This window comes from Gallus gallus, chromosome 1, assembly GCF_016699485.2.
Source record: "Gallus gallus isolate bGalGal1 chromosome 1, bGalGal1.mat.broiler.GRCg7b, whole genome shotgun sequence".
In the NCBI taxonomy this organism is placed as follows: Eukaryota; Metazoa; Chordata; class Aves; order Galliformes; family Phasianidae; genus Gallus; species Gallus gallus.
This window is the reverse complement of record NC_052532.1, coordinates 95618394-95635359: the sequence shown is the minus strand read 5'-3', so window position 1 is coordinate 95635359 and position 16966 is coordinate 95618394. Positions and strand designations below refer to the sequence as shown.

General features: G+C 36.2%; 1 long non-coding RNA gene across 1 annotated transcript in view; it reads right to left on the bottom strand.

Moving 5' to 3' along the window:
* Positions 1–9068: 9068 nt before the first annotated feature.
* Positions 9069–16966, bottom strand: part of LOC121107705 — a 60365-nt gene continuing 52467 nt past the window's right edge. The window contains exon 5 of the long non-coding RNA XR_005842049.2: positions 9069–9144. This is a non-coding gene — a long non-coding RNA (uncharacterized LOC121107705). The remainder of the gene's footprint in view (positions 9145–16966) is intronic.

Below are 16966 nucleotides of genomic sequence, written 5' to 3'. Positions count from 1 at the left end.
CTAAACCAACAGGAAATCTGATGCAATTTATTTGATGCATTTCTTTTATGTACTCTCCCCTTTCCTGGATGCTGTTCTGAGTCCAGTCTGTTTGCTACCTCAGCTGAGAAGAATTACCAAGGAGCTGCAACACAAATCCCTGCCTTGCTCCACTGCTGACACTGCAGGTCTTTTTAGTGTACTGAATCTTCACAGTAGCAGCGCAAGCAGATCCCATTCCTCTTGCCTGTCCACTTGCCATCATTAACACCAGGCATGTCCAACCCATTGCCCAAAGGCCTCATGCACAGCTTGCAGTGCAGCCCACCCCCTCCCCACAGTCTAAAGGTGGCAGCTCTTCCCTGAGGAGCAGCACTAGGAACACACCCATTGCTCAGCAACAACCAAACCATCCTTGCACTATTAATGCTGCATCAACAGAAAGCAAGGCATGGGGAAGGCTGTGTTGTGCAGTGCTGACTCAAGAGATGGCTAAACACAATGTTCTGAACAGTGAAGAATACACAGCCGTACTTTCTGCTTTGAGAAAGGAATTTGAAAATACAACAATAGAATCATAGAATCCTTAGAGTTGGAAGGGACATTTAAAGGTCATCTAGTCCAACTCGCTGCAACGAAAAGGAACATCCACATCTAGATCAGGTTGCCCAGAGATGTTGTGGACGCCTTGTCCCTGGAGACATTCAGTGTCAGGCTGAACCAAGCTCTCGTTCTGTTCCAGTGCCTCACCACCCCTACTGTAAAAGACATTTTGCCTATATCTAATCTAAATCTCCCCTCTTTTAGTTTGAAACCATTTCCCAATGTTCGATCACAACAGAACATGCTAAAGACTCTGTTCCATTCCTTCTTACAACCCCCCTTCAGACACTGAAAGGCTGCTTTCAGGTCTCCCCAGAGACCTTCTCTTCTCCAGGTTGAACAGCTCCAAGTCTTCTCTTCTCTTCTCTTCTCTTCTCTTCTCTTCTCTTCTCTTCTCTTCTCTTCTCTTCTCTTCTCTTCTCTTCTCTTCTCTTCTCTTCTCTTCTCTTCTCTTCTCTTCTCTTCTCTTCTCTTCTCTTCTCTTCTCTTCTCTTCTCTTCTCTTCTCTTCTCTTCTCTTCTCTTCTCTTCTCTTCTCTTCTCTTCTCTTCTTAATTGTTTTAAGAAAAATATTCAAAATTAAGATGTTTTGTTACTTATGCATTAATTGTATTGTGTATTTTGTGAGGACTGCTCCAAAGTAATGCCTCCTGTTTTATTATGTTGGCCCATAATATCAGAGGTGAATGTTGGTAACATAGTAGTAGAGACTGAATCTCCCCACCAGTATTCCATTACCTTTTGTTGCTGTGTGACAGATGGCAGCAGAGGGACAGTCTGACAAAATGACATCTGACATGGAAGTGAGTATGGAGCAAATAAGTGTGACTGAATACCTCCATGCAGAAAAAAACTACACCCACTGTTATTCACCAATGTTTGCTGAATGTTTATGGAGACCAAACAGTGAATGTGTGCACAGTGAAGCAGTGGGGTGGTGTGTTTCAGCAGTGGTGACAGTGGGTCACCTTCACAGGCGCAGGCTGTTTTGAGCACAGCATGTAGGCTTTCATTCATCGCTGGAAAAAATAACATAGCTAATGGTGGTGTGTATATTGTAAAATAGTGTTTTGTAGCTGAGAATTTGCTCTATCGAATAGTGTTATTGTAATCTGTGTAGCTGTTGTCATTTCCATGGAAATAAATAGGAGGAATTACTTTTGGAGCAACCTATGTGTATGCAGCCTGAGACAATTTCTATTCACCAAATGTTATCCAGGCAAGCTGAAAGGTTGGACTCCCATGATCACCTCAGTTAAATAGATACAACTGCTTATTAAACCACAGAATGAGAAATAGAGCAGCATTAAAAATAGTCATGCATAAATTTAGAAAATTACTACTTTTAATCTAAATTCTGTTCTTTGTTAAGGAAGAGAAGTGTCACTGATAAAGAATCTGTAATAAAATGAACATGAAGGTGCCTGAAATAGATCTGCATCATTGTAGCCCTTCTAATATTGATTATACTTACTGTTCACACTTCCTGCACTGATCTCAGTGGTTTCAGAAAGACTCGGTGAAGCAGAGGTGCCCAAAGCTGATTTTTTCCATTTTAGTAATGAAGATAAGATTAGAGCTTTCACATCATATATTCTTTTGTTGTTATTAAAAGTCCTTGGTTTTCTTCTTATAATTAGAGACTGATAAATAAGGTATTTTTTGTGATATTAATCTGTCATTAAAAAAAAAAATTAGAAAAGTAAACATGGAGCTGAAACTGTTATTTTTTTCCCAAATTTTGTTTGTAACTGTAGTATGTATGCATGTAGATATCGGTTTGTACAAGGAGAGACTCATATACAGACACTTTACATTATTCTGTGATCTGTGAAATGATATTTCCTTTTGAAACTTAGTTCTTTATAACTGTGTGAAGCCTTCAGCATACCAAGATGACACTATAAAACTGAAATATGTCTCTTATTAACTGCCCATTCATTTTCAATTGCTACTCTTTGCTTTCAATTTATTAAAAAAAGGCTAATTTTATCGTAAAATCGAAGTTAATTTACCCTGCTTAGAACAAACAGGAACCTGAACACCTGATGATTACATTAGTAACCCTCTTATTTGTTGGGTTGTAAAAGAAAAAACAATAACAACAAAAAACCCCACTGTTTTTCTTCATCTGAACAATCAAAATAATGAATGATAATTATGAAGTCTGACAGTTAAAAACAGAAAAAAGTGGAAAGTAATAAAATTTTCACAAGGGAAAGACAAGAAGAAAGAAGTAATGAGACAGAATGGACAAGTAAATAAATTATTTATTTGAGGTCTCCATTCAGACACAACGTGTTTCACTCTCATTAAGCCTTGCAGTCATGCATAGGTCTGACCTGCTGCACAGGATGTCCTTACTCTCTCCTTTTCCTCCCTAACTGCACAACATTTATTGCAGAATAATAATGAATAATTCTTTTGCTGATAATTTATTTTCCTCATGGCGTTGGCCAATACTGTTAGACTCAGCCTATGCCCAACAAATGAATACCTGGTGAAGAGCCGCTTTATAAAGAGGGACAAAAGGATTATTTTCTTGTATGGAGATCAGAGATCTTCAGAAGTCTTGGTTCAACTGATGAGCACGCAGTCAGGAGATACGAAGCTACATTTCTACTATTTTCATCCCAATTATTTACTTTTGGTTAAAAAGTACATTCAGCTGCATTTCAGAAGCTCTAGGAGCTGAGGCAAGGAAACATAAAATATAAACAAAAAAGCATAAGCACGGGTTCCTGGAAAGATTCAGAATACATATGTACTTGGCCTTCTTGGATGACAGGATAGATAGAGACTGATACTGCAGTTGTAGTGACAGGTCTGGACTCTGCATTCCATTTGGTTCAGACACCTGATGGGCAGCCATTCAGTAGTGAAAGACTGAGGTATTCAGCTGGACATTCTTCTGACTGAAGAACTAACTATTTAGCATTTTAGATTTCCAAGAAATAGCCTGCCTTTTTTTTTTTTTTTTTTTTTTTTTTAATTTAGCCCACTGAATTATCAGAAAGAAAGGGTGGCAAATGTTTTCACAGACAGGAAATCATTTAAATGAGTTACGGTTTTTTGTATGCTGCTGTTGAGATTGAGGGGCAAGCCAGAAAGAAATTTGTTGCTTCATTCTATTTCACTTGATGAGTGTCTGACTTTTTTTCCCAGCTCCAGGAGCTACATAAGTTATATATTTTTGTGTGGTTTGAAGGAATGTTGGGAGCATGAAATCTCCTGAAAAGGTTGAATCTCTGTTTCTAGTACTGCATGGAAAACTAGTGACCATTTTATATCTGCAGTGCTTCTTGCAACAATGACTTTGCCTAGAACACCTTTATGAATTAAAGCAATTCTAAGCAATTTCTTTAGCCCAGGAGCATGGTGAACTGCCAGCACAGAATACATCACAAATTTTACATAGCATGTTGCTAGTCTTTAGTGAACCAACTCTCAAATCAATTATGTCTGCTGGCAAGGAAGCCTTAACTCTCTAAATAATTTAAAGCGCTAACTGTGTGGCATACAATTCCTTTCATCAGCAGCAAGATTGATTTTACCTTGTAGCATCTCTAGGTTTTTTTAGTTAATTTTTCAAAGTTATCACAATAAAGCAGTAAAGTCTGCAAGATACATCTGTTCTTTTTGGATCTTATAGACAATCATCAGTCAAAGTAAAAAATTACTGAAAAGACAACATTAAAAATACTTTTCTGTTATGGACTTGCAAGACCAGTTGGTACAAAATATTTTATTTTAAATACTGATAAATTAAAGCTTTTCATTCAGGATCAAATGCAGACTGAAAAGGCAGTGATTCCAGAGTACATGTAGAACTTGGTTGCAATAATCTCAGTTCATTTCATTCTGTTATGCCATATGTCATACAGATCTGCTCAGATAAGGACTGTCAGTTCTTTATCTGAACCCAGTGACTAGAGACCTGAGAATGGTTTAACTTTTAATGGTTTTGAAAACATTCTCTTATCTCCTCCTCAGATGAGAAAATCTCTCCAATTAAGAATGCCTTTGCCAGTGTGGTTTCCTGATTTTAGTGTCTGGCACTCAGGTGTGAGGACATGAAAGTTCCAGAGCTAGAGCTCCCTGAGAAGAGGAAGCACACAGGGAGGTGCTGACCTCTGCTCCTGTGAACCAAGGGCAGGATGGGAATGGCAAAGAGTTGTGCCAGGGGAGGATCAGACTGGGCAGCCTGAAACATTTCTTTACCATGAGGATGACTGAACTCTGGAACAGACTTCTTGGAGAGTTGGTTGATGCCCCATGCCTGTCAGTGTTCAACAGGCATTTGGACAATGCCCTCATTAATGTGCTTTCACTTTTGGTTAACCCTGAAGTGGTCAGGCAGTTGGACTCAATGGTTGTTGAAGGACTCTTCCAAATGAACTATTCTATGCAATGCTATGCTGCATTCTTTAGTCCAAAGTCAACTTTCTGTGGCTGACCTCACAGCACATTGCTGTATTAAGAAATACGCTTTCTATAACTAATCTAAGCAGATTTGATGAAAAATCACATTCTTCTTTAGTATGTACTGAAAAAATGCTGCTTTTCATTAAGCTCATAAAAAGTGAACAAGTGAACTAGCTTTTCAATTATAGAATATGTAATTGGCTTCAGGAAATAAAGAACTTTTTATTTTTTTTTAAAGAAAAAAAAAAAAGAAAGAAAGAAAATGATAATTTACCTGTCTGACTTCAGCATTATAGTCAAGGGCACTCTAACAAAGTACACACTTCTCTGCTTATGGCTTCAGCCTTTGAACACTGAATGGTGAATATATTTTCCTAACACTTTTCTGGAAGTCCAGAAATAAATACATTTCATTGTATTTATTGGAGCTGTATAGCTACCTATTCTATTACTAGATCAGAAGAGATAATACTGTGTATGCATAGACTTTAAAAAAAAAATTAGGGGATTTTTCAAACCTTACAGACATTAAAGGATGTCCTTTTACAAAGTCAGAAAGGAATTTCAGCAGAGAGAACCTCATTTCCACTATGTATAATAGGTTTTATTTCAGGACTATCTTGTCTGCACAATACCAGCATTAGAATCAAATCTAAGGTATCCCGTTGTAGATGATAATCTTTCCATTGACTTTAGTCCTTGAATCTGTCCCTTTTTCAGGAATTTAACAGTAGTTCAAAAAGAAGAAAGCCTGAGTGTCTCAAAAACTCTAAAACCAAAACAAAAGATTATTCAGTTACTTTCATTAGGCATTCTATTCTCTTTTTCTACTTGCCTTTTGTTTTATTTTCCTCCTTTCTGATCCCATGCTCAGCATACACAGTACCCTTTCAGGCTTAAAGCACTTGAAAAATGAAATGAGACAGAACAAAGCTGATTGTTTTTTTGTTTTGTTTTGTTTTGTTTTGTTCTGTTTTGTTTTAGTTGTTTGTTTGTTTTTGTAAATACTGGCATGAAACTCTTCTGTCCTTGGACTGAAAGTCCAAAACCAAACTCTATACAAAATCTAAATTATAAAATGTATGGGAATTCCGCAAAACTATGACATTTCAAGTACAGGCCAATACATTCATGTAGCTTCTTTGTTCTACACAAAAGCCATGCTTCTTTGTTGCAAGAGGGCATCGTGCTCCCTTGCGGGTATGGCGAAAGAGGTCCGGACTCTTTCGCTGGTGCAGAACAAAGGGGTTTATTGTAGGTGCTTAGAGCCTCATATACCCGCGCAACACAACAGTTTTCCCGCGCAGCCAAGACTGGTTACATGTAAGGGCTAGGCGCCTTGTGGGTGTTTACGTCTGGCTCAAGTTATTGTTGAGCTTTACCACTCATTAGCAATACAACAACCTTCTTTAGCGCACCCTACTTGTCTTCCAGCTCTACATTCTGAGTCAGCCCAAGACTGGTGACATCTTTTTATTCATCATAACTATACATACCTTCTCCTTATTGTTCTGCATTAATGGCCAAAACAGAGCATTGTTCAACAGCTGCAGAAAAAACATTCTACCCAACTGTATTTTTGACTTTTGCATAGAACATTCTGATTCACGTTCTAATCTTGCTTAGACCTTGTTCCACTATAGCAATCGAGAGAGTAAATCAAATTTATTGTTCTAAAATATGTTGTTAACCATATATTTCCTTGGATTTGTGGAAGCAAGAGATGTTCACATTTGGCTTGAAGGTGGAACTTCATAAAATTACTCCTACTGTCATTTGTTTTTCTGAGCAAATGAAGAGAGAAGTATAAAGTAAGCCCACTGGGCTTTTTGCCCAGTTCTGGGTGTTCTGTTTTAAATGAAATACCTGTCAATGTCTTCGTCAATGTGAAAGGTGACTACACTATCTCAAAGAAGACTGCATGTGTTCAGTACACATGAGGACCCTATTAATTTCAGTGGATTCTCATTAAAATATAGATCATTACAATCATGGCATAGATACACACTCAGCTATTTCCTCAAACTATTTCTCAAAAGTTAGTGCAAAGATTGTGATCTTGGACAAGGCTGCAAGGCCAAATCTAGGCTTTAGAGAGAAAGAAACCTGTAGAATAAGTATTTAGATTTTTCCTCTGACTCCATAAACATAACAATGAAAGATTTTTTTCTCCTAATCATCACTGTCTTAGTTTCTTTATCAGTTTTTTCTCATTTAAAGCATATTTTCTTTCTGCTTAGAAAGAATAGCTGGAAATGAGTATGATAGTAAGTCATGCATCTTGGAAGGCATAACTCCACATGCCTTAGCCAAGACCATCTCCAAAATTAATTCATATAATTTTTTGTTCATTGGCAGTACAGTGCCTCATTTCTTCATGTTCAAAGTTTGAGAGAAGTATTAATTTGGATAGAGAAAATCTACAAATACACAGGTAAGCTATAGGTTTTTGGGGGTTATTTATTTATTTATTTATTTATTTATTTATTTATTGCATCCCTGCTCTCTTCATTTTCTATCTTAAATTGTGTTTTGAATTTTAGCACTGCAATATAAATTACCTTGCCATTTTTTTGCGCTTTATCATCTCCTAAGTTTTCAGTAACTGTGGAATCTGAGTTGTCTTATGAAAAGCAGAAAATGCCTTATAGCAACTTAATTAGCTCTTCATCAGGTAGCAGTCATCTCAGGAAGACACAGTAGCTTTTTTTTTTTTTTTTTTTTTTTTTTTTTTTTTTTTGTTCAAGCAGTATCTCTCAGATGAGGTGTAAAATGGCCTCAGAACTTGTGAGCATCAGAATTTCTACTGATTGTTTAGCAGGTAACAGATTATTGTATTAGAGGAAGGTAAAGAAAAGCAATCTTCCTGCCTGTGGAATGAGTGGAGAGGTGGGTGTGCAAAGGCCATGTTTTTTGTTTTGTTTTGTTTGTTTTTGTTTTGTTTTTGGTGTTGCTTTTTCATGGGTATGTGTTTTGGTGGGATTTTATCGCTGACAGACTTTGTGAATTAAAAAAAAACTTTCTGATTGCACTTTAGGACTTTTTTACCTGTATACCTACTGAGACAAAGGCTGTTCAAATGAAAACTAATAACCCCTATTCCAAGTACTCAGTTAACCTTACAAAACCTCACTGTGTGCCTAAGTTTCCTAAAAGCCTAGATTTTCTTCTACATAAAAGGCACTAATTAAATATAATTATTTGTGCTGCACTCAGTTGCACTTCTACATACATTAGACACCATTCAGTGCAACACCAAGATTTCCACCAAACTTAGACAGCTAAAAATTAAGCACTTAAAAATGCACAGACATTCAATATTTTGAGTCAAAACAATTCCACAGAATTGGAAGAGTGTGTGAAACTCTTAAGACAATTAAATTATTTGCCATGATATAGGCAAAAGACATTATTTTTAGCTAGACTTATACAAATACTGTATACATGTATTTGTGCAAATTCATCTCTTCTTGCTGTGCAAAGAATTTGCTATAAAGCATCTGAGGTTTAGCAACAATAGGATTTCAAAATAAGGCAGGTTTTTTTCAGGTATTAAGAATAGGTTGTGGAATTCTTTTTAGGGGAAAAAAGGTGCCAATAATGCTGTACTAGAAAACTAGGCTAGAATGAGTCTAGTAAAACTAGTAAAACCACTTCTAAATTATTTCCAGTTAGTCACTGTCTTCTTAGATAGAGTTAAATTTACCCACTTTCCATCATTTCTAGAATTTTACTACAATTTTTTTCCATATCCATGCTTGTGAATCTCACTAAACTGTGATTAGCTTTCTCTCACAGATGCAAACATGAAAGACTCATTAATTTTTTTGCAAAATACGTTTTTTTTTCTAATTTGAAATGCACTGTACTTCAATTTAATCAACTATTTTGACAGTGTAAAATGCAGCATTTGATTTATCTTTTTTAACTCATCATCCCTTAAATTTCTGTTCATGTAAAGCTTGCCTTACTTACTAGTTGCATGAATTATCAGGCATTGCATTTTCAAAATCATATAGAGTAAATGAACTCAAGAAACACAATAGATTTAGAATTTCTTACTTGCAAATCATGTTTTGTCTTAATTCCACATCATGAGCCATTTTGGGGGTTTTAGCTCTTGCGGCACCATCACAGTCTATAGGAAGATGACATAATGTAATTTCATCATGTCATTGTTTATACAAACAGTGAGTTTCTCAAAATGCTAGTTTGCAGTCAAATTGTGCTTATTTGCTTTCAGAGCCAATAGCATTGTTATTTCTATTTGTATGACCATAACACATGACAAAGGCAGTAGATACTGTTCTCTTAATCTACTGTTCTAATAAACAAAAGTGTGTTTCTTTTGAAATCTACTGCTTAACTACATGGTTTACTCAATAATGAGAGCCACTCTCTTACTTAAAAATGCAAGAAAAATATCAGGTACAACAGTCAGTAGGGGAAGTAAATGCTTATTTGAAAAGGTAATGCTAAAACAACAACAAAAACTGTTCTGTAAATTATTAATCATCTGTTTCTGAGCTTTGCCATTTTTACATGTATAGCCTATGCTTTTCTCACATGGGAATTCACTTGAGTCTGTCAGAAGAAACCTGTAAATGCAAACTGACCAATTACATGTTATCTGACCTCAGACGTATTAGTAAAATTAGACTTCATGGGGATAAGTCCACTTTTAAATGGGAACTGTCTGTATCTTTTAAGTCAATAAACTCCCTCAGGCTAATACCACCTCTGCTGCTCAACCTTCAATTCTTCACTTGAACTTCAGAGACAAGAGATGTGAATTACTGTGCAGATGAATAATCATTATTCACCACATCCATCTCTCCTAAAAAACAAGTTGTCTCACCGGGCAGGACATAAATATTAATAAAAGCCATCATTGCAGGAATCAGTGGCAAGATCAGAGAAGTGAGAAGTATCCACTACCTCTGTAGTAGAGTTTACCTTAAGGGGAAATGATGCCACGTTGGCCATGATGAATCTGTGTCTATAATGAAGGTAGAGAGTAAACCTCAGTATTCAAAAATGGAAGGAATTTACAAAGGTTATCAATACTGTCTGGTGTAGTATGTATGTGTGGGGGAATCATTTACCTTACCATATCCTCCATAGAAGTAAAATGGAATTCTAAAAAGGAAATTCAACTATCCCCTTCTTCAGCTGGTTAGAGGGGAATGAGGACTTCCACTTGAAAGGCCAGTCTGTGTTTGAAAAATGCCTCTGGTTTTAACATAGCCAGGCACACACTGCTCCTTGTGCCTATTGCAGCAGAGGGAGAACCAGTTAAGGGTCTGTCCACTGCCCTTACCTTTCTTCCATCACATTTTCATCTCTCCTTTAGCCTCTGGACCTTGAGAACAATTTGGAGCCTTTCTCAAGCTGAAATGCAAGTTATGAGTTCCCTCACCTCTCCACTCTGTCAGATATCTCCTCCACCTTATCCTCCTAAAATCTCACTAATAAAAGGGTAGGTCAGAGACTTATGGATGTCCCCACAGGAAAGTAAAATACCTAAAAGACTGACCTAATAGTCTTCTGGGAAGTGGAAAGCCCAAGTTTACATCTTCCCTGTTTTATCTAATCCAGGTATTCAAAAACAAACTTTGCAGCCTGGATTATTTCTGGAACCAATTCTTTCTTTCCCTACTGTGTCATGTATTTGATACATATTTGGATATAACTAATGCAGCTCTGAATAATTTTGGAAACACTGAAATGCTAGTTATAAAAAGATTGACAAGTAGCCTTAAAAAAATTCTACCTCTAATCACAGTTAGAATCATGCTACATGTATACGCCACTGTTTAACTCCCTTGGCCTTAGGCCCACAAGCTAATCATATATTGTAAAAAAATTTTTTTCAAGGCTCATTCTTTGCTAAATCTGGAGAAATAAATGACAAGTTTTGTCTTTATGCCATTACTAGTTACGGAAGAAAGTTGTCTTTTCTGTTCTGTCCATACTGATGACAATGCTGATCTTTTTATCCTAGATGCTATGCTGGTTTGGAAAGTAAAGTTAAAAAGGTAATGCATACTATTATATGCACTGGGTAGCTCTACAAAGAGGAGAGATTCCAACAGAGGTGATAACAGAAAGTTACTGGCATTTCTAAGAATCAGAAAGGCATCCTAACTAGAGTAAAAGTACTGTGAAATGGAATGTTAGTAAAGACCAAGTGTATGTGGATTGTAATAAGCCCAACCGAAAAGTATGGGTGAGCCTAGGAGTCCTGTTTTAGGACAGCTGGAATATTTGCTGTATTTAGCAGCATGATATCAGGTGAGGTAGTGAGCAAAAGAAACTATTCTTTCTTTTCCAGCAACAGCATCATAGAAGCCAGTGTGCTGTGATAGAAGCAGGTCTGTATTTCAAGGGCACCTACATCTCATCTTCCTTGTAATCTCAAAGTCTTTTGTTAGTTTGAATTAATTTCATGTCTGTTACTAAGTTGGCTTTAAGCTCTGGTGTGCTGCTCATTCAGCTGTATAATTGTAAGACACATCTGATATCACTCAGAATGCCTCAGTGTTACAACCCAGTAATGACACTGTGTCAGCGGTGTGAAGATATTGGAAAACATAATGCTTTCAGTTTTGTTGCTGATGATCCTTCTCTACAGAATTACATTTCTATCCTAAGTTTTATTGCAAAAATCCTTTTTGTTTTTGCTTCTAAGCACTAAACAAATTTTTTATCAATTGGAGTAACATGTAGTTACCAGGAGTTCAGAGGGGAAGGAGGAGAAAGGATTTCTCTCATATAATTGAACTTGTCATGGGTAGGGAATACTAAACTACATGGTGTGTCAAAGGGAAAGAAATACAGAACAGTACATGGGAGAGTTTTAGAACCTAAAATTCCACTATAGCAGGAATTAGAGTTTTGATAAAACTAGCATGTCATTTATTTCATGAACTTAATAACAACTTTTGCAATACAAAGAGATTCCTGACTGACAGTCAAGAGTATCTCAAAAGGCCTGGCCATATAGAACTATATATAGTTACACTTGCACTTTGATTGCAATGAACAGAATCATTCTGTGGCTCAGTGTGGATTTCCTCCATATAAATTGATATTGAAATCATGATTTATTCAGATTTTGTTTTCACATACACAAAATGCTGTGATTTTCTCTTACAAATGATGTACTCCATCTATTAACTGGAGTAACATACCAACCCCCCCCAACAAACAAACAAACAAACAAACAAACAAAAAACTCTGATATGGATAAAGTTTTCTCCCCTCTGTTTAGTTTGTTATTGCACCACGGCTAAACAGACACAGATGAGTTTTAGAAGCCAGATGGATGAAGAAAAGTGGCTTTAAATTCAACACAAGAAATATGTTTGAGAATTTCCTTATTTCTAAAACCCTAATCCTAACTCTTGGGACGAAAACTCTTGTTACTTCCTTATTCCAGACACAGCAGGCACTCTTGCAAATGAGCCATTGATACTAGCATCTTTATGTTTGTATCATTTTACTAACTCGAGGAAAATATTAAAGCAGATGTACAATATTTATTTTAAAATTTATTTTCATTCTGTGAACAAAGAAATAAAAATGTTATTAATTAAAATGAGGAGACATTATTGGAAGTTCTTGCATTTCTCATCTCCTAGTAACATTTCTTTTTAAATTGATCCTTGTTGTTTTCCATAGATTATGCAAAGCTCACACAGTGTTGTTATAGAATTCAAGTGTATCTTAGCACTGGATCAATATTTGTTTTAATTTCTAGCAAAAGATTATTTTCTGAATTGACTAAGTAACCATATTATTAGATAAAATCTTAGCACTTTACCATATTAGAATTTCAATGATCTATTTAAATCAAAAAGTGACAAAAACAATAGTACTTCAAAAATTTGCTAAAACATAATTTTGCCAATATAACTTTTAAGCATTATTCTGAATATGTATTTACAAGATGGTAGGAATTATTGTTTCTTTGCAGTTTCATATATGACCATGTCAGCTTAATTCAAGACCCTAATTCTTGGCCTAAAATAACATCGTGATAATATATCAACGCAAATACCATTAATGTCTACAGATGCTGCAAGAAACATGCTGTTCCCAGAGAGAACCCTGAGAGACACTGTTGCCAGTCATTGTGGAACAACTTCACAGACATCTTGGTCTGAAAGGATCCCAAAGGCTTAGTTTGTGACCTAAGTAGAGTTCTGCTCTCTTGTTTCACAAAATCTTATGGTTAATATGATCAAAGTTACAGAAAATTAAGATGATGAGCCTCTGACAATATGCTATGGATTTGATATGACTAAATAAAAGTAATAAAACATATTTATTCTAACTATATTTTAACTGCACTTAAAATGAATACTTCTTTTGTTTTAATCATATCTTAATGTTAGAACACATTTCACAGATTACGTCCAATAACTTACAAAACCTAAATTAACTAACAATCTCAATATTCAGCTTGGTGCTCTTGTATCAGTGTCACTCTGCCTCAGACACAAAAATGAAAATTCTTCAGCACAGGACTGATATACCAAGGCCCAGGAAAAATTTCAGAAGACAAATGTATTGGAATTCCTCTCTCTGTCATCATTCTGTTGCCTTGTTTTTCTTCCCATATTAGAACTACCAAGAGAAGTTACACACTTCAGTCTTTGACTCATTTAGCCCAGGGCTTTCCTGGCGAAGAAGTCAGCACAAATCAGTTCTAAAAAACCTGTGTACCACTTTGTTTAAGCTATGAGAGTTGGAGAGAAAGTTTGTAGCTCTCTCTAGGTTGCAAAGATGTAGTATATGTGAAAAAATACATAGTATGTAGTGCATTGAAAGGAAGGAGGGAAGAGACATCACACGCTTGGTGATTTTGCAGTGCTACAGGCTTGGGGCAGAGTGGCTGGAAGATTATGCAGAGAAAAAAGATGGGGAGGGGTGTTGGTTGATGATGGTTGGTCAGCTGAACATGAGCCATCAGTGTGCCCAGGTGGCAAGGAAGGACAATGGTATCCTGGCTTGTATCAGAAATAGTGTCACCAGCAGGAACAGGGAGGTGATCCTCCCTCTGTGCTCAGCTCCGGTGAGGCTGCACCTTGAGTACTGTATTCAGTTTTGGACCCTTCACTACAAGAAAAACATCAAGGCCCTGGAGCATGTCCAGAGAAGGGCAACAAAGCTGGTAAGGGAAGTGGAGCACGGGTCTTATGAGGAATGGCTGAGGGTAAAGGGATTGCTTAGTCTGGAGAAGAGGAGGCACAGGGGAGACCTTACTGCCCCCTTTATCACCCTGAAATTAGGTTGTGGTGAGTTGAGTGTCAGCCTCTTCTGCCAGGTAACAGTGATTGGACAAGAGGGAATGGCCTCAAGTTGTGCCAGGGAAGGTTCAGGTTGGATATTAGGAAGAATTTCTCTGAAATTGGGATTCTCTGAAAGTGGGATTCAGCACTGGAATGCACTGCCCAGGGAGGTGGTTGAGTCCTTGTCCCTGGAAGTGTGCAAGAAAAATGCAGATGTGATACTAAGGGGCATGGTTTAGAGAGCAATATCGGTGGTATTTGGATGGTTGGACTGGATGATCTTAGAGATCTTTTCCAACCTTAATGATTCTATGATTGTATGGTTGTTGTTGTATGTTGGCATTCTATCAATCTTGCCAAACGATGATGTGACAATGTTTTCTGTACCCATAGTGAGCTTTGCATTCTGATCATACAATATGACAGTAACGTAAACAGTAGTGAAACAACTTAATTTTAGAAAGATTTTAGAAATTCACATGCTGGACTGTGAACAGAGCTGTTAGCTATCATTTGGAACAAAGGCAATTCCTGTGGAATAAAGTTTAAGTAAAAAAACCTTAAGAGTATGACTTTTTCTTTAAGAGGTACTGTCATTCTTCCCAAGGATCCTGTCTTCTTTAACTATAGTATAAAACCCATGTGGCTTTATTTTATCTAATTGGGAAGTAATATGTGCATATGTGCCCAACAAATTGCTTATGATTTGTGAGTACTGCTCCCATTGCATTTATCAGTATTTAATACCCGCTCATTAAGGAAAAAGGAAAGAAACGTGCAAAAAGAATAAAAATTTAATAAAAAATAAGTTACAGCATATACTTCCTATTACATTTCTACATTTCTCACTTGACTCCACCTTGTCTTTCACATAGCTTTGAAGTTTGATTTAAAAAAAAAAAAAAAAGTAACAGAGATTATATTTTCTATAAAGTTCCTGATAACTAGACAGTTTTAAACAACAGGCTGCTAAATGTTTTGCCTTGTGGCTCCAGCCTGAGGAGTAGACTGGAGATGATACAGTTCCAGTTTTGATGTGCAGCTATTTTCAAATGCATTAAAAAGTGTATAACTGAAATAAAAAATTCAAGAGATTTCTTCTTGGCTCTTGCTGCTTAAAAGCCATTTTTTCGTCCACAAAGTAAGTCTTATTCTATGCACGTCTCCTTAAAAGACAACATTAAGGATTTTTGACAGAGAAACTACAAAGAATGAGATAAATTAAAATAGAGCAGATTTTTTCAAAGTATAATTTAGTTGTTGACCTAAATGGTCTTTGTTGACATTTTTCTTCCACTTCCTGTACTAATACTCCCACACATGTGCAATATCATACAGATACAATACAAGATATAACATGGATATAATTAATGTTATCCATATATCATGTGCCACAGTTTTTTAAATTTTGCACATTTTCCTTGTTAATGGGCAATTCAGATTGATCAAGAAGTTATAAAACTGCCAAGAAAGCTGATATGGGAAAGTAAGTGCTTTAAAACCTTAATTTGACAACATGGCTACCATTATTACTTATCCTATGTTCTTTTAGAAATATCTTCCATATTTTCAGGAATGGCTCAATACTTTTGCTTCAACATAGTTTTCAATCTCAATTTAATTTCAAATAAGTGACTAGATGCCATTCACTTAGTTTACTTTTTTGTTTACTGTAAAAAAATTGCATAGCTTTGTTCTTTGTCTTTGAACAGAAGTGGTGAGCATTTGCAGGATTACTAATGAATAAACTTGTATTTTAAAAAACCTTAACAACAACAACAAAAAAACTATATACTTCAAAAGTATTCATAAGCCATTTGTATTCACTAAGCTTTCTTAGCAGAATGTTTGTCTGAACTAATGTGCTCAGAATACACTAATGATTCAGTTCAATTGATTTCTGGAATTTAAAAAAAGAAAAAAAAAAAAAAAGCCTAGGGAAAAAGAAGTATCATTTGCAAAACTCTTGGAATCCCAAATAGTCAGGAGCTGAGTAGCAAGAAGTGGCCTACTTGCAAATTCATTAAAACTAACTAGCCTTGGATCTTTTCTGAAAAAAAAAAAAAAAAAAAAAAAAAAAAAAAAAAAAAAAAAAAAAAAAAAAAAGGAACAGAGAAGACTGTTTTTTGTTGTTATTTGTTTTTTTTTAAACACACGTAAGATGTTCTTCTGGTTAAAAATAGACATATTTTATAAACATACTTTTTATTTCATCAGTGAGCCAGTCTGTGACGCACACTTTGCCTCAATAATTTTGCGAAAGAGAGAGTAGCTGACTGGGGAGAATCCAGCTGAAGTCCACTGTGATGGTGAGGGAGTCACCATGGAAGTGACCTGATAACTCTGCTGACAAAGATGGCCATCTTCTTACCTAGGGCCTGTGAAGAGTGTCTGGTGAGCTCAGCCAAAACCTCCTTAATGAAGTTTAATTGGCAAGACAAAGAAAACTTGATGGGTGCAGAATAAAAGAACTGGTAAAAATGAACTGGCCAAGGAAAAGTGGTCAGCAAACTCCCTTACAGGAGCTGGTGTTCTACTCCCACTCATATTTATACAAAAGTTGTTAACAGTAACTAGTTGTGCTCACAAAATGAGCTTCTCTATAACAGAATCTTATGCATGAAGATCTTTTGACAGATCCTCACTGGGAGTATCTGGATGACT